General features: G+C 36.9%; 1 pseudogene; it reads right to left on the bottom strand.

The window, feature by feature from the left end:
* Positions 1 to 8,338: 8,338 nt before the first annotated feature.
* On the bottom strand, positions 8,339 to 8,438 carry LOC122098622 (annotated as a pseudogene).
* Positions 8,439 to 18,590: the final 10,152 nt, after the last annotated feature.

Genomic DNA, 18,590 nt, shown 5'->3' with positions numbered 1-18,590 from the left:
AAGTGGTAGACCACTATCCTTGGGCACAGAAGCTGAGGAATAGTTCCCAGGCACTATCAAGCCTCAAGAATGATGAATGCATGCATAAGCAAGGCACATGTGCGTGTGCGTACTCGCACATGCATGCACACATACACAAACACAAATGAGTATTTCAATGTGAAGTTTTTATTTTTTTATCTTGCTGTACTTTAATTCCCTGTATTAGTTCACAAATTAAAAAAGTCAGCTAAAGACCTATTTACATAAAATTCATCATGTTTCTCTAAAATCTACTCTCTTTTTGGAAGCCTGTTTTTATTTGACCCAAAAGTAAATTATTCATGAAGTCAATTCATCACTCTCAAGTCTATAGTATTAGATGATTGTTTAGGTTCCTCCTAGCAATATGATTTTGTGAAATCCTGAATCAAGCGAAATATTTCGTTCACTAGAAAGAAACCTCTGTCAAACAATTAATAATAGCTTATTCTCCTCCTGGCATTCATCTGTAGTTTTATTTTCTTCATATATTTCATGATCTGTCTGTGTATGCCAAAGACTGCCGTGAAAATAAAAACACCCTACTCAGCGCTTAGCGTGTGTATACCATTCATAGATATTGAAATTGCTTTGGAATAAATAATATTCACCCTGACTATCTTGAGAGAGAAGAATTGGTTTCTCAGCACTTTAGGTAAGAACTTCAGGGAAAGAAACAAAAGGAAAAGTGAGGAACAAGTCAACAGATAGATTCAAATGAAACAAACAACCCAGGAAAACAAAAATTTATTCAGTACTCAAAAACCTGCAGGAAATGAAAGATTTAAAAAATCAGCTATGACAAGCTTATGAAATTCGTGACTACATGGGAATGCAATGTTGTGAGGATAGTGGCAAAAACCCAGACTGAACAGAAAGTTGTGTACACAATGTCATGGAACTGTTGTTCTAAATTTCAGGAAGAATAACATCAAGTGCACTGAGGCCAAATTCATACACAAGTAGGAAGCCAGTTTCTAGCTGAAAAATAATCAGGATAACTTAAGGCTGCGAGCATGACAAAGTGGTAAGAACACCCATTTAAGGGGCACAAAACACTCAATTCAAACGCTAATATTAGGGGTATTAAAGAAAAAAAACTATGATTTTAAATAATTAGAACAATTGTAACACTTAAGTATTTGAGTGGAGAAAAATCCATTAGAGAGATAGAATGAACCCACGTTCCAATGCTCCTTTAGTGATAATGTTTAGTCGTACTTCAGACAAAACAGAGTTACCTTGCAAATGAGCATGGATGTGCATTTGAGTGATGGAAATACTCTACTTACACAGGTGTAAATTAAATAGATTTTTTGGGGTAGATTGTAGTTCTTGAACTAAGATCCTGGGTGATGTCCATGAGCTTTTTCTCTCAAGGCTACCACTCTAATACTTTGAGCCACAGTTCCAATTCTGATTTTCTGTTGGGTGCTAGGAGATAAGAGGCTCATGGACTTTTCTTCCCAGGATGACTTCAAACCATGATTGTCAGATCTCAGCCTCTTGAGTAACCAGGATTCCACGCATTAGCCGTCGATGTTTTTAATAATTTAGTGAATTTATAGTTACAGAAGTTATAAATTATCATTGTAACCTGTGTAAAATATGTGTGTATGTATAGATCAATGCATATAGTTAGAAATATATTAACATATTTTTGCATCTATAGTAGATTTATGAAATCATCCTTCATTGTAAAATAAAATGGAAACAAAAGTTAATAAGGAGCAAAACAAAGGGAATTGTTACAAGTTTCTTTTTGTTGAACGGAATATGAATTGTGAGAATCAGTTTGGGAAAACCATCTCTACTTTAACAAAGTGGGAAATTGCTATTAATTCCAATCCATCTCTTTGCCCATATTGTGCATTCTCACACATGAGTGTCAAAATCAAACACACTTTTTGCCTTTGTATTTACTCACCTGTTATAATTTAGGGGATAGATGAAGTAATCAAATAAAGATTAAAATAACTATAAGTGAGCCTATTAGTTAGAGCTGAAAAAGATTTTAAATATGATAACTAATCAAATTGCATATTTCTTACTTTTACTCATTTTATGTCCCTCATTCCCAAATTAGGAAAGTACATAGTAGGTTCTCACTAAATTATATGTAATTATTAAAAATGTATTGAAAGAATATGGGCACAGTGTGGTTTTAGCTTATTAAAACCTATAAGGGGTAGTTTGTTTTTGAGGACTTGTTTGCAATACGTTGTGATGGAGATGAAGGGAGGGATGTGCTTATTCTTGAAAACTGGCTAGAGCATTGCTCCCAGAAAGAGAGTGATGAATTCTTCCAAAAAGTTACAGTAATATCTCTTTCACAACCATGTTCACTACTGAACTCTTCACCGTACCCAAGTTATGGAAACAGCACAGATGCCCTTTGGCGGAAGGATGGTTGGCAAAAGTTTGTCATATATACATAAGTGGATTGTACCTATCCATTATGAAGACTGTTACGTTATTTGCAAAGAAATGGATAGATCTCAAAATATGTTAAGTAAACGAAGTCAAAGCCAGCACACAAAGGACCCATGTTCTGTCTCATATTTGGAAGCTAGAACTTTATACAATTTTACATAGCAATATTAACCAAATCATGCTATTTGTAGAGGAGTATTTAAAAGATGTAATTTTTTTTATAAAATTGAACTTTTAATCCAACAAAATTAATACCAGGAAACTATCCCTTGGAAGATGTGAGGGGAAGTCAAAGGGAAGGAATAAAGAGAGTTATGGAGGAAGAAAGTGAAGACATGATATTCAATGCAGATAGTATGAAACTAGAAAAAAATTAAAGTGTGGTGAGGTTTAGAAGGGTAGGGAAAAGTTATATAAAGATCCATTATACTTAAAAGCATGAATTATTGAATGGAAATTCCCTTGTACAACTAGTTATGATAATAAAAATATAATTAAAAACAATGGAGATCTTAAACTGTGTTCTCTTAAACCATGAGTCAATATAATAGTTTCCCCTCAGAAATTTTCTTTGCAGGTATTTTCCTCATAGTGACAGAAAAATGATCAATGCAATGAATATCAATACATCACATCGCACATCATAAACAGACACAATAAAAATCACAGTAAAAAATGTTAGAATTAACCACAGGATAAAATAACAGGAAGAATTTGCCAAATGCTAATTGATTGTTTTTCCAAGTACTTTACCTATGGTATATAATTTAATCCTCACAATAATTCCATAAAGTGGAACTACTTACATTTTAATTCTCCGATGATGATATTGAAGTCTTCAGAGTTGGAATTACTAGTACAACATTGCACACATGGTAGTTGTTAGCCTGAGGTTCATCTCCCACTGTATCAATTAACCTCATTCTATTTTATGACTAAAATACCAGCACTTAGTCTACAAATTCTAGGAAAATTTCCCAGAATTTTTGTGTACACTCATAATATTTCACTTTATCTTTGTTAGAAAATAGGGAACTGTAATATGAAAACTCAAAGTTCATAATCAATGCATACCTCCCTGGTGAAAGGAAGTGCTAAAGTATAACATTCTTGATTTCTAGGTTAAAATAGCAGAAATCATATTCTATCCCTTCACTCAACACTGCACTGCCTGGGGACCCTATCTCTGTTTAACACTGTCTTACTGAAAGAATGACCTCCCCAATTCCTGATGGAAACAGACTGCAGGTCTTATGTACCAATCATTTCCACATTGTAGCTCACCTAAGTTGTTTACCATTAGAAGTATTTTGATTGCTTTTTATGCCCAACATTTTGAGAGAAAGTTACTACTTTAAAATGCTATTAAAGTAAGACATATAAAAATCACCTTTGTCCCTAGATAAATATTTTACCTTTCACAGATAAATATTTTACCTTTCACGTACCCAAAAATGCAGTCTGACCTATCATTAATGTTAGGAATAAGAGGATAAAAATCATAGACAACAAGACCTAAGCATGAATTAAAGACTCTCCAACTTGCAAATACAATTGGTTGAAAAAGACATAGAGGGCTGGGAAGGTGGCTCAGTTGTAGAGCGCTTGCCTTGCATGCGTGAAGCCCTGGGTTTGATTCCTCAGCACCACATAAGCAAAAAGAAAAAAGCCGCAAGTTGCGCTGTGGCTCAAGTGGAAGAGCGCTATCCTTGAACTGAAGAGCTGAGGGACAGTGCCCAGGCCCAGAGTTCAGGGCCCACTACCAGACTCTCCCCCCCGCAAAAGACATCAATACTACTATTTTTGTTCAAAATTTCTTATGATACTGAAGATTTAATTGTAAACCGTTAACACTTGAAAATAACTCATTTTCTTGCGAGTAGAAAACAAAACACAAGATTAATCCTAATCATTTCCAAAGACATTTATTTATACTACAAATTCACTCTTATAACTAGGAAGATTCTAAAAATAACTGAAGCATAGTATCACAAAGGGCATAATTTAACTTCATCATGTACATTCAAAGGACTGTGCTAATAGTAAACAAAGTTATACTAATAATTAGCTCACCCAATTCACTTCCATTCTTTTATTCTATATCTTTTAGTTTCATAAAAACTGTCTTTTCATAAAATGATGCATGAAAAGCTTATATACCCACTTACATTTTCAGATTTTAACAATGTTTATTTCAGAAATGTCTTTAGCTGTATAGTCAATGAACTGAAATAACACTAAAATATTCAAACGGTTTTCAGAAATTGCAAGACTCGCTCCGGGATGTTATTTATATTGGAAAAGATATTCAAAAAGCCTTATTTGTTAAAGTTGTGATAGTTACTCCCACAAAATAACTGTTAATGAAGAAACCTTTGTATGTAAAATACAACTTCAAATGCATCCACAATCTGAAGGTGACACATGATTTTTATTTCGTATATGCAATGTATATCTAACAAACATATCCACAATACTGATTTTCAGTCAAGATGATGGGATATTCAAACCTAAAAAAAATACGGGAATTTTTATCTTAGTGTGAATAGATACGTTCTTACAAAGAAAGTTATTTTCAACAGAAATCCGGAAAGAGTTTATCCACCTTAAGTTTCACAGGAATAACCAGAGAGTAATACCTGTTTGGTCAAGTCACTGCATGAGTATATCTTAAAAGTATAACCAGTTTAAGAGGTCAAAAACATATTTTGTACTGACAGTCATCTTACAGCAATAACTTACTACCTAAATATATGTGTATCATCTTGCCTAACATATACAAAGAACTGAAAGTGATCTCTTTTATATAACTTAATGTTGTAAATGCTTTAATTATGATGATGTTATTATTTGACAAATAAAATGTACAGAAGGGTGGTTCCACTGAAATGACAGGACGGAACACTGATAAATAACAACATTGCAACACAGCTCTTTTCAGCCTCACTCTGTCCTCATTGGCAAGTAACATTGCAACCGCACTCACATACACACACATATACACACACATGTGCGCACATGTACACACACACATACATGCATGGCAAATTCAGGGTTTATTGTACAAAATGTTCAAATAATATATTAGTGATTAGGAAAAATGATAATTTGCCTTATTACAAAATAATACATAATCCAGTCACACGGTTGTTATATTTTACCTGTCTCTCCACATGTGACCATTTAATTTACTTTTAGTTCATTCATTCTTTCATTCATTAGTTTGGTGCTAATACTAGAGCTTGAACTCAGGGCCTGGCTCTGTGTCAGAATATGATATTTATTTTGTTTTAGTTTTCTCAAGGCTAGCAGTAAATGCTTATAATACAGCTCCGTTTCAAGCTTCTGTGGTTACTTTCAAATCATATCTAATGGACTTTTTTTTTCTTGGTCTGGTTTCAAAGCACAATCATAAGATTTCATCTTTCTGATTAAGTAGGATTAAAGACCTGAGCCACCCGTGTGGCTCTTACTTTTTCCTATACTTACGTAATGCACATACTTAGATAGTAATTTAAAACTGAGATCATAGAAGCAAGATGTACAGTGATGATATTGTCCTGTCAGAAATTCAAGTTAGTAATGTAAATTTCTTCTTAAGACCATACACAAAAAATATTTAAGAAGAAATCTGATGGTGTGTGTGTGTGTGTGCTGTTGAAATAAGTTCCACATATAAGCACTGTGCAGGGGTCTCCAACCATCCTCAGTTATTGGATATCTGCCTTGAGATACCAACTCATGGACAATGTCTAGTTATCCACTCTAGGCTTCCCGATGAAGAGGGGTATACTCATCCTCATATATAGTATTCATATGAGTGGCCTTTTTTGGAAAGTAGTGTCTGCACTGTAGTAAGCTGCAAGGCAAGCACTCCACACTGAGCCACCTTCACAGCCAAAGGATTAAGATTTTTGTCTGTAATTTGGTCAAAGCTATGTCTCTTTATGTCAGCGACTAAAAATGTATTTATTAATTTCAAGTAAATACATAAATTCTATTTCCATCTCTTTTAAAAAATAAAAAAATTGTTTGCTCTGTAAATTGATTAGAAGCATGGATTTTGTGGCTAGCTAGGTCATTGCACATCTGTATCTCTTTCCCTCTCTCTCTTTCATGGTTCTCATAGACAATATGATTGCTCCATAATTATCCTAATTTATTTTGCTTTTATGTTTTTGGTTGCATCATTTCTCTCTCTGCTCTGCCATTTCCCAAAACAGCACCACATAAACAAAAAAATCCAGAAGTGGTGCTGTGGCTCAAGTCGTAGAGCGCTTGCCTTGATATGAAGAGCTCAAGGACAGTGCCCAGGCCTAGAGGTCAGGCCCCACAACTAATTTTTTAAAAAACAGAATCTAAATATTTGATAATTCTACTAACAGATCTGACTGAAATCAGTTGAATCACACTTTTCCTGTACAATGAAGGAATAGGTCCAGGCTAGGAAAGCAGCTAGAGAAGGCAGGCAGATTGTATCTGTGACAAAACTTTGTGGAAAATGGAATCGAGGATTACTTACTGGTGATTCACTTGCACTTGAAGCATGATTCTGAACTATTGCTTGCTGATTCTGGACTATTGCTTTGATCATTATATTCTCCAAGAAGAAAAAGTGAAATTTAATTGATAGCAAGGGACTGCTAATACATTTTGACTTCTCATTAAGCATCTTCAATCATCAAAGTCACCTGAAGACAATAGATAGGCCTATTTTTAGATGAAAACAAGTGTCTTTAAAAAAACAAGAATTTAGGTAGTCATACAAAGGACTTCTATTTTACTACTGCATTATACATTTTTTCTAATGTTAGATACCAACATTAGAAAGCTACTAGAAAGCTCTTAAAGCCCATATGTTGAATAGTGAGTTCTCTTACACTATAACATGGTATTTCCCAAATCATTTACATAGAAGGCATTGTTTCCTATTTTCTCATTCCTAGAATAAGGTGCACATGAAGACACTACTGGTCCTCATTTTCAGTCTGTACCTTTGAATACTGAGGAAAATCTTTCCTCTGCTCTCTATCAATTCCCTAGTCTCCAGTTAGAATAATTTAGAATAGTAAAAATGGAAAAAGAAAATAAGTCATGGTGAAAAAACATATGCAGAAAATTCACCAGTTTTTTCTGACCAGTTCAACCAATGTGAACTATTGGGGAAATACTTGGACATCTCATTCCCACTGGCACTGAAATTCTCTGGTTAGGCAATTCTGACGAAGACAAGGAACAAGATGAAAAAGTGAGAAATGGTATCAATTGCAAGAAAAAATGGAATAGGATCCAAGCAAATTTCTTCTTTGGGATGCCAAAATATATCGGCTTACTATGGTGTGGAGACTACTTTCCAAAAAGGCCTCCCAGATGAAAACTAGGGATGAGGATGAGTATACCCCTCTTCATCGGGAAGCCTAGAGTGGACACTTAGACATTGTCCATGAGCTGGTAGCTCAAGGCAGATATTCATGCAATAACTCTGAATGGCTGGACACCCCTGCACAGTGCTTATATGTGGAATAATACCAGAGTGGCTTCTTTATTACTTCATCATGTTGCAGATACCAATCCCCAAACTAAAGGCCTCTTGACCCCCTTGCATCTTGCTGCTGGGAATAGAAATAGCAATGATTCTCTGTATCTCCTTCTGTTGAACCATTATATCAAACCAGGTCTAAAGAACAACTTGGAAGAAACTGCATTTGATATTTCCAAAAGGATAAGTATGTATCACTACCTCTTTGAAATTGTCGAAGGCTGTACAAATTGTTCTCCTAAGTCATAATGGTTTGGTTAAGTTTCTTAAATTTCAAAAATGCCAGTCCATCTTTTGTGTCCCTAAAAATTTTTTTCACAATACAAAACAACAGCCATATCTTACTATAATATGGAATACTTCACTAATTTTCATATCATCCTTGTGCAAGTGCCATGTTAAACTCTGTATTGTTGTAATTTGGGTAGACCTGCTGCTGAAGCATGTAGTCTCCTCTAAATTTAAGTACGTAATGATGCAACCTTTATACAGGCATATATCCATGGTTGCCTGTTTGTAACAAGGAACTCTTATTGTTCCTAAAAATGCTATTGATCTTATTTCTCTAAAATTATGTGTATAGTGGAAAAAACTTATATAGTTTGGTCGATTGCTCACATTTACAATTTTTTATCAATGACTATTTTGTCATTTTCATTTTAAATTTGATCATAACTTGAAGCCTGTACATCTAAGTCCAAAGGTGGTGGCTTTTCAAGTACTTATTTATCAACTGAGTTAGCTGTGTGGAGCTAATGGATTCAAAGTAAGCCTTGCTTAAGTGCTACTTCTTTCTGCAGCTTAAAATTTCCCAAATGAGGTCTTGCTGGGACAAATGTCTACCCGAACTGTGAAGACTCAGGGTCTATGTTGAAGGGGGCAGAATGATGCAGGCTCCAGGCTCGGGATTATCTGAGGACTGTGTTTGGGATTAGGAAAGCTCTTGGAACACCAGGCTAGAGAGGGAAAATGTTCTCTCTCTCTATCTCAAAACACATGTCACAGACTCCTGGGAGCTGAGCAAGTGGCTCTTCTGCTTGCTTAAGCATAGATGAACAGCTGGTCAAGCATTTTCCTGAGATTGGAGAAGTGATTTTAGCTTCCTCTAAAATAGTTTAGATAATAATATACCTAGACATTGTCTCATAGGTTAAGTAAAAATGTATCTGTGGAAATTTTTTGTGTGAGTGTTTTCTGACCAAATCTTGGCAAAGATTATGCTTGCTTGTCTTTAAATACCCACTAACAATAAAGCACAACATGCAGTGGCAATTGCTGTTTGCACTCTGCATCCCCTTTGTCCTGGTGATTTCGTGACCCTTACCCAGGGACCCCAACACACTAGACACTGACACTGAACCTTTACCCTTCTTCCATGTAGGAACAGACCAACCAGAATATCTTACCCTGACAGCATAGATTGTCTTACTGGAACAAAAATAATCTTAGTTACAAGGGATCATATATAGAGAAACAGTTCAGACAGAATTGTTCAGAATGGAAGGTATTTTATCAAAATATAATTGTTTATTATAGTTATTTCAAAAGTAGCTAAAGCCAAGAAAGTGAAAAAATTGTTCATATGCATGATTACCTACTGTCCTGGCCTATTATCCAACCAAGCAGGAACTCACAGTACTGACATTCTATCACCAAATATTTCCATAGCTCCTGAAGAAGTCCATATCTTTCTCCTCGATATTAGACCTTAAATTGGTAATGTTTTAATCACAGTATTTCCTCTTGCCTCTAGGCTGTAAATCTACATATGATAAATCTTTAAGTCTAACTCTACCAAAAACTGAGGTAGAGATAATGGAATAATACTTTAAAACAGAGTTGCCTTTGATTCTCTAAACAGAACACAACAATGCAAAACAATTTTCATATTATATATACTTATATATTTTATATTTATATGTGCTGATTTTAAATTTCCTACAGTGAATCTTACTAGAATTGATAATTTGACAAATATATTGACATTTATTCCCATAAATAGATTAGAATATAAATAATTAGGTTTAGAATATATATTAGAATATAAAAAGCATCAATGCAATATCTTCTGTATAAACTTGTGATTCCTTCTAAGTGTTCATGGTCTTCTGAATTCACATGGTAAAATAACAGTATTGTTTTCTACTAATCTATAAGCGATTTATTCTGATGCTCTGTTTATTGTTTTAAGTCGCTGGTCCCAAAGTGTTTTTCTCCATATTTCTGAAGCATTCTTACTGATTATACCCAAATTTTTCTGATATGATGTCTAAAATCTATTATTCTTCTGCAGGACCCACGGGTCCTAGGATACCAGGTCCCAGTTATCTGCATCATCAGATAACAAGGGCATGACTTCTCACATAGGCCCATGCAACATGCCAACAGAAAATAATTGAAGACTCATCTCAATTTCTCATTTCCTATAATATTTCAGGGTCCCAATTCCTTACAAGAATTAGCAGTAATCAATTGTGAAATGCAAGGCAACTTAAAATGAAAGATGAGATCACAAAATCTGAGAGAAAGTACTGTAATTCAAACTTTCAATTTACAGATGACCAGCCTATATGAGTGAATAAAATCACAAATGAACAAGGTTATTTTTAATACCCCTCTCCTAATGATTAATGAAAGATTTCAGTGCAGTCAAAAAAAAATAGTTTCTGGAATGATAGATCCATAATTGGTATACCAAGACTAGGAAAACTTGATTTAGAGGTCAAATATAATTTAGAAATACATTAATTGAGAAGACCCTTAGTGCTTCAAAATACTGTTACTTCAGTAAATCTTGGTCTGTAGTATAAAAATGTTGTCATTCTCAAACCAATATAACCTACATTTCATCTCCCGAAAGTATATTCCCTTTCAAATAAACTTTTAAAAATCATATTCACCAAAATAACACTTGACAAGTAGATGATAGTGACATTACAAGGTTTTCAAGGGTAGGGAGCAAGTTACAATAGAGTTGATTTACGTACCCAGCACTAATACCAAACAAGTTCAACCATTCATTAAAGTGTAGAAATAGTACCCTCCACCATTTGTGTTGGTCAGTAGGTGCCTTCCAGAAATGTGTTAAATAGATCAGCCTCCCATATTTAGCTAATAAAGTAAATTTCATCACATAAGAAGGTACATTTTAAAAAGTCACTAATAGTTGGCTTATCATGTGTTGCCTTATCATATATTTTCCCTATCTGTCTAACATAGTAAGAAATATGACTTTAAGTCTTGAATATGGGTACTAATGAGAGATGTGACAAACATAAAATCTGTCTTCTGTTTCTATCATATTCCTTTATAGTAGTAAATATTAGTTTTCTTCTTTTTCCAAAACTTATAGGTAGTAGAAAAAATTATCCTATGTAAAATAAAATAATCACATACCATTGTAGAAAGCCATTTATAAAAACTGGTAGTTAGGAATAAATTCTAAGCCATTTTTAAACTTTCCTGTTGACTAAAGGTTAATCTTCCAAATGAACGAGAATAAAATCATGTCTAAGTGCTTCTCATCTCCAGTCTTGCAAATTGTTATTGCAGATGAATGAATTATGGAAATATAAGCTGACATCAATTGTATATATATTCTCCATCCTGGCTGAGACTCAGAAGTTGCAAAGCACAGGAAAACAGGTGCAATGACTGGCTTCTGACATCAGGGTGAATTTTTGGCAGTGCTGGGCTTCGAACTCATTGCCTAGGAGGCCCAACTGCCCAATCGGTCCACGTGATTGCACCAGACTTTGAGCCACTAAGGAGATGGGCTCTTCCCAGGAACTGAGATCGAGCCACAGGGAGGCCAAAATAGTGCTCAATGCATCATTTAAATATGGGATGTATATTCACATCCGTGTGTAGACTGCATTGTGCATTGAGTGTACTTATTGTATTTATTTTGTATGCTATTCATGGATGTATTGTGTATTTTCTTATGTATATGATGACAGGTATAACTGGGCTGACATGCATCACCTTTATTCCCATGACCACAGTGTGGCCCATGCATTCTCCATCCTAGCTGAGACCCAAGACTTGCAAAGGAAAAGAAAACAGATGCAACCATTGGCTTCTGACATCAAGATGAATCTTTTGGCAGGGCTTGTATCTGAACTCGGGCCATAGCAGGCCCAATTGGTGAATGGGTCCACATGAGCACACCAGCCTGTGAGCGACAAAGGAGCTAGGTATTCCCAATACCTGTATTTGAGCCCCCCTGGGGGGAGAGTGGGGAGCACAATAGTCATCCATTCATAAGTTGAAGGTATAATGCAAATAAGTACATATTTGTATAGAGTAGGATTGATGGTGACCTGTGATGGAATCCAATCTGTAAGTACCTATATTTGGATCTTTTCTGATGCACTCATTTCATGTCTGTGATGATTATTGTCATGCTTCATTAACTCTCCTTTACAAATAATCTATACACCATGAGTCATGCATATCATTTCCTACTCGCATCATGCACAAACTACTCATTCAAGGATGAGATTGATCTCATGCCATGACTCTTCCTATGTCCAGAAACTAGTATCTCAGGATCTCCTGCCATTCCTTCCTCCTTGGGGGACTGAATTCAAGCCTCAGTCCTGGAAAAGTTACTCCTTATATACATTTTAATGATAGGATTTATACTTCTGTTCAGATATTCAGTCCATATTATGTTTGGTGCATTTATTCATTTTATTTCTTGTTTTATTAATTTATTTACCATTTATTTTATTGGCTCTGATAACACTTATATCATTTATTACATTGTTTACATCCTATCACATAGAATCTAGATTTTAGATGTGTTCTCCATCATGCCTGGCAGTGCTAGGATCTGAACTCAGGGCCTAGCAGGCCCAATTCATGAATGGGTGAGTTTGAGCATGGGAGCCTCTAGCCAATGAAGCTGACAAGTGGTTCCCAGGCGCTGAGATTGACCCTCAGCTTTAGCCAAAACAGTGATACATGGATAAGCAGACAGTGGTATACAAAGAAATATGTATTGTTAAAGAGTGCCAGAGCCGTCTATCTATGATTGAATGACACCTACTACGTTCCTACCAACTCTTAGGTATTTATTATACCACCATTGAAGGAATATTATTCTTTTCATGCTTAATAAACTATACGTTAAGATCAATCTGCATTCTAGGACTATTGCATCCAATTTTAGACTAGACAGATGTATGAACCACTCATTCAATGGATATTCCCATTCATAGGAATGAGTCTCTTGTGATCTCCTGCCATTGGTGTCAGGACTGGGATTTGAACCCAGGACCTATGTTCACAGGTTGTCCTATAGCTTCACTGATAGCCCACAAGCCATCAACAATGGCAGGTCATATCTACTTTGCAGCCATGTGATTCAAACCCAGGATGATCACTGCGCAAACAAAAAAATAATAAAACCCCAGCCCCCTGAAGGTTGCCACTTTTTCTGCTTTCCAGTTTTTTTTTCTTCCAGAAAGCCCCCTGGGCCTAGGATCTTATGATCAGTTTTTTTTTCTTCCAGAAAGCCCCCTGGGCCCAGGATCTTATGATCAGCTATGGTTCTGGAGGCTGCACCCGAGTCTAGGGAGATCCAAGCTGAGACAGAGTTTCCATGACCTGAGTTCAAGCCCCATGGTTTGCCAAAAAAAAGAAAAAGAAAAAGAATAAAGAAAAAATAATTATTTAACTAAATTAAAAAAATAAAGCTCCCTAGTTTGGAATTTCTGCTAGTTTTCTTTCCTAGCCTGGGATTTGAACTCAGGGTCTTGGTAAATCTATACCAATGTGAGGGAAGACTTGCTACTACTTGAGTTCAACCTTGTACCAACCAAAAATGAAAAACTAAGTCACTGACCTAAGCAGGGGGAGGTAGTTGTGGAGATGGGAGGGAAGGTATGGTAGGGGGAAAACAAAGGAGGAGGTAACAATGCTCAATATGAAATTTACTCATTACCTTTCTCCTGTACAATATTTTTACAATAAAAAAATGAACAAAGACAAACAATGTAGTTCTCAGAAAAGCACTTTGGAGGTAAGTGAAGGATGTCTGACTGAATAGCTGTACGAAATTCTACACTTTTAAAAATGTTCAGTATAGAAGTGAATAAACATAACGGCTTCCATTAATAATTATGTCAGTGTCTTGGAACTGGGGCCAGTAGTTCTGCCATTGCTAGGATTTGAGCTCACCGTCCAGGTAACTATTTTGCATCATGGGTGAAGGTGAAGCTCACTATCCATGAGGAAAGAAATTCAGGCTAGAGTTCCCGGGCCTGAATGAAGGCCCTGCAATGGAAAAAATATCTCTATACATATGCAATATATGATACATATACTTACATATGTATGTTAATTTCATATTATGATGAAGGTGGATCAGTGGTAGAGCATTTGCCTTGCGTGCCTGAGGCCCTGGGTTCGATTCCTCAGCACCACATAAGCAAAAAGAAAAAATCCAGAAGTGGCTCTATGGCTCAAGTGGTAGAGTGCTAGCCTTGAGCTGAAGAGCTGAGGGCTAGCACCCAAGCTCAGAGTTCAAGCCACACAACCGGACCCCCCCCCCCCCGCAAGAAAAAGAATGATTCTGTATTTTATTTTTCTTTGATTCATTTATTTATTGTTTACTGTATTTAGTATTTTTATACACATAATATTTATTACATTTTGCACATCTATTATAAAATTATACCCAATAATTTAGGACATTGATTCATTTTCATTAATATTTTATTAATTGTTGAAACATAATACATAATTAAATGGAAGCATTTTTCACAGTCTTCTCATGATTAGAGTCTCTCACAAGTATGAGCTTTGTCTTATTTATCTTTGGAACCTTTCTATCGGGTTTTCTTTAGATGATTTATACTCAGAAGCCTTTTCTTGAGGATAGGCAAGTGAGGGATAAAATTGTGAGGGTGGGGTAGAAATGTGGCTTACTAGTAAACTGCTTGCTCAGCATGCATGAATGCCCAGTGTTTGAATCCTCAGTGCCACATACTCAGAAAAAGCCAGAAGCTGTGGAGTAGCTCAAGTGGCTAGCCTTGAGAAAAAGAAGCTCAGACAGAGTACCCAGGCCCTAAAATCAAGCCCCAGGACTGTCAAAAACAATAAGCCAGATGCCAGTGGCTCATAAGTGGAACCATAGCTTCTCGGGAGACTGAGAACTGAAGACCACACTCCAAAGGAAAGCCTGTTAGATTCTTATCTCCAGTGAACCACCAAAAGAACCCATCTGGCATTTTGGATTAAGTGGTAGAGTGTTCATCTTGAGCTGATGGGCTCAGGGTCAGATGTTCAAGAGCTTCCTGTGTTTCCCTTGGTGATGAGAATTTACTTGCACATTAAATGTTCTTAGAGTTCTCGAGCTATAGAAGAAGGAAAGAAACATTATTGACCTATCTGGATTCAGATGAAGTTCTCAGGATCAAGCCCTAGCTCTGTTAGCAGGAAGAACTCCAGTGTAACTCTGTAATTGAAGGGCAGGAAACAGTTTCAAAAGTCAGGCTAATTGCAGAGACCAGGCCTACAGGATTAGGAGGCAGAATGTACACACTCAAGAGGGAAGTGAGCTGCAAAACCACTTCATTCATTCCAGGCACAACCAGCAATGGGGAAAACCTGTAACATTTGATGAAGTTACAACAGGGTCAGGCTTTACTCAGCCTCTTCAAACAATGACTAATTAACCTTCCTCCCTCATGTGAAGGGAGCCTCAGGCTACCTTTAGGTTACCAATAGAGAGCCAGATTAGTGGGGGAGAGATGAGGAACAGAGTAGAAAAACCCTGCTCTCTGGTCTTAGGGAGTGGGTTTTTGACTCTCCATCTATCAGATTTGAAGACTCTTCACCTTTGCCAGTCCATTCTCCTTCCTTCATTCTCCACATAATTAATGCAAACCCCCAGACTAACTAACTAGAGGCAGGACTGTTTCTATTTTGTCTCCAAGCACATGAGTTAGAACCTAGCTTTGCCCTCTTGACTCTGGGGCCCTTGGTTGCATGAGAAGTGGGAAAGAGACAGTCTTCCTGCTCTGTGGTTATGTGAAGGCACACTGCAAAAGGCCTCCTGACTGGGAAGTGTTCCCTTCTTTCCTCCTGACGTCCAAAGATTAATCTATCATCTTTCTTTCTTTCTTTCTTTCTTTCTTTCTTTCTTTCTTTCTTTCTTTCTTTCTTTCTTTCTTTCTTTCTTTCTTTCTTTCTTTCTTTCTTTCTTTCTTTCTTTCTTCCTTTCTTCCTTTCTTCCTTTCTTCCTTCCTTCCTTCCTTCCTTCCTTTCTTCCTTCCTTTCTTTCTTTCTTTCTTCCTTTCTTTCTTCCTTTCTTTCTTTCTTTCTTTCTTTCTTTCTTTCTTTCTTTCTTTCTTTCTTTCTTTCTTTCTTTCTTTCTTTCTTTCTTTCTTTCTTTCTTTCTTTCTTTCTTTCTTTCTTTCTTTCTTTCTTTCTTCTTATCTATCTATCTACCTACCTACCTAGGTATCTCTTTGCCAGGCCTTGGGTTGAACTCAAGGCCTTGGCACTGTCTGTAGCACTCTACTATTGAGCCACAACACCAATTCTGGCCTTTTCTGTGTATGTGCTACCGAGGAATCGTACCCAGGGCTTCTTGCATGCTAGGCAAGCATTCTCTCACTAATCCACATTCCCAGCCCCCTCATATTTTTCTTAATGGTAGTTTTTACATATGTATGCTACCATTTTACATCCCCAAGTTTAATTTTCTGAAGACTGGTTACTTTTAAGAAACCCTATCTTCCGTTCCCCTGCCTGATTTGTGACTGTTCCTGCATTGTCCTCATAATAAAATGTAAATAAAGACTGCTGAGATCTTCAGTGTGCCTCATATAAGGACACAGGCCTGGAACCCAGGAAGAAAAACAATGGGCCTGACATGAAGAGGATGATGCAGTAGGTGCAAGGATCATATCTGAAAAATAAATACATAAATAAATAAATAAAAGAAGCATCATTGCATACAGTGTGTTTGAACTCAGGGAGGTAATATACACACATAAGTAAGTACGGCACTGATGCATAAACGTGGCCTTCTCTTTTTGAAAAAAATTTTGAGGCTATCCCATGGCTTAAACTCAGGGCCTGATGCATTCCTCAGCTGTTTTTCCCAAGGCTGAGGCTTTACCCCAGCCACAGCTCCACTTCCAGCCATCTGGTCTTTAATTGGACATAAGTGCCTCCCAGGGTGCCTCCCAGGCTTTCCCGCCTGGTCTAGCCTGTTTCTCCTGCTCGGCTTTCTCTCTCAAAGCTCGATCTCTATCTTCTGGGCCACTGCTCCACTTCTGGTTTTCTGGTGGTTTATTGGAGATAAGAGTCTCAAAGACTTCCTGCTCAGGCTGACTTTGAAGGGTGATCTCCCAAAAAGGTTTCAAGTGGCTTTCCTCAGGGATTCACCAAGGAGCCCCTCCACACAAACCTGTAGTCTAAATCTCGAGAGGCACTAGAAAAGTGATGCATGAAGGTGCTTCTAGTGTATTCTAGATACTTAAGGTTGGAGACACTCAACACTCCTAATTATTAGATCATTTTGTAGGCAAAAGGAGCAATGCAGACAGTATAAGGATCGCTCTAGCTTTCGGTCCTCCCATCTTGAGACAGTAAATTTCTGTAGCTCAATGCTAACTGCCAGAGCTGGCATGTCCTGTGGACATTTGCTCCCAAAACCTGTGACACTCATTTCTCACTTTTGGTTTCAAACCTATGAACAGATGGTAAGATGAGGAGAGAAAATCCTTCTTAGAGAAAGCAGCTATAAAGGACATTGGGTAGTTAACTTATAAATTCATAACACTTGTATGACCCTGTTAAGAAGTCAGGTTTCCAGATTAAAAATTGAAGAAGAAAAGAAAGAAGGTGCCAGTGACTTCTCATTGTAATCTCAGCTCCTCAGGAGGCTGAGATGTAGAGAATCTGAGTTTGAATCCACCCAGCGTAAGAAAGTCTATGACACTGTTATATCTAAGAGATCACAGAAATATCCATAAGTGGGGTTTTGATTCAAGGTTAATGCACTACCTTTGAGCAAAAGGATCTTAAGAACAACGCCTAGGCTCATAGTTCAACGTCAGGACCTGCCCCCTCAAAAAGAACCTGTACCTCCATATCGTTGAGTATGTATTTATGTATTCCTATAGGTGAAGCTCCAGAGTAGGTATGATGAATGGCACCAACCTAGAAAATTTGTATCCAATAAAATGATTTCATAACATAGACTGCTTTCATGACAGTGCATGTTCTGGGGCTCCCCTCACTTTTCCCAGTATAGCCTGAGGGTTTCTCTGCATCCCAGGTCTGCTGGAAGAAGTTTCTCTCATTGTCTGAACAGGCAGACAAAAGGCCTCACTTCTGTACAGCTGTGTAACAAAAAACTCAATCTGTGTCAGATAGTGAGAATGAGTGTGGGTGAGCTCTGAAGGTCAGGAATAAAGGTCTATTTTTAGCCCAATCTATTTCTTTCCGCAGTGCTCTGGTTTGACAGAAAGCCATTTGTGCCACCTCCTGTGGCAGGCCAACTCCTGTGCACTTATCTTGCGATTGTGAGACTATATTCTGGTATTCAGATACAGTGCTCAATATAATTCAGCAG

This window comes from Dipodomys spectabilis, unplaced genomic scaffold (assembly GCF_019054845.1).
Source record: "Dipodomys spectabilis isolate Male_0828 unplaced genomic scaffold, ASM1905484v1 ptg000481l, whole genome shotgun sequence".
Lineage (NCBI taxonomy): Eukaryota > Metazoa > Chordata > Mammalia > Rodentia > Heteromyidae > Dipodomys > Dipodomys spectabilis.
Note: the sequence above shows the minus strand (reverse complement) of the source record. Positions and strands in the feature narration are given on the sequence as shown.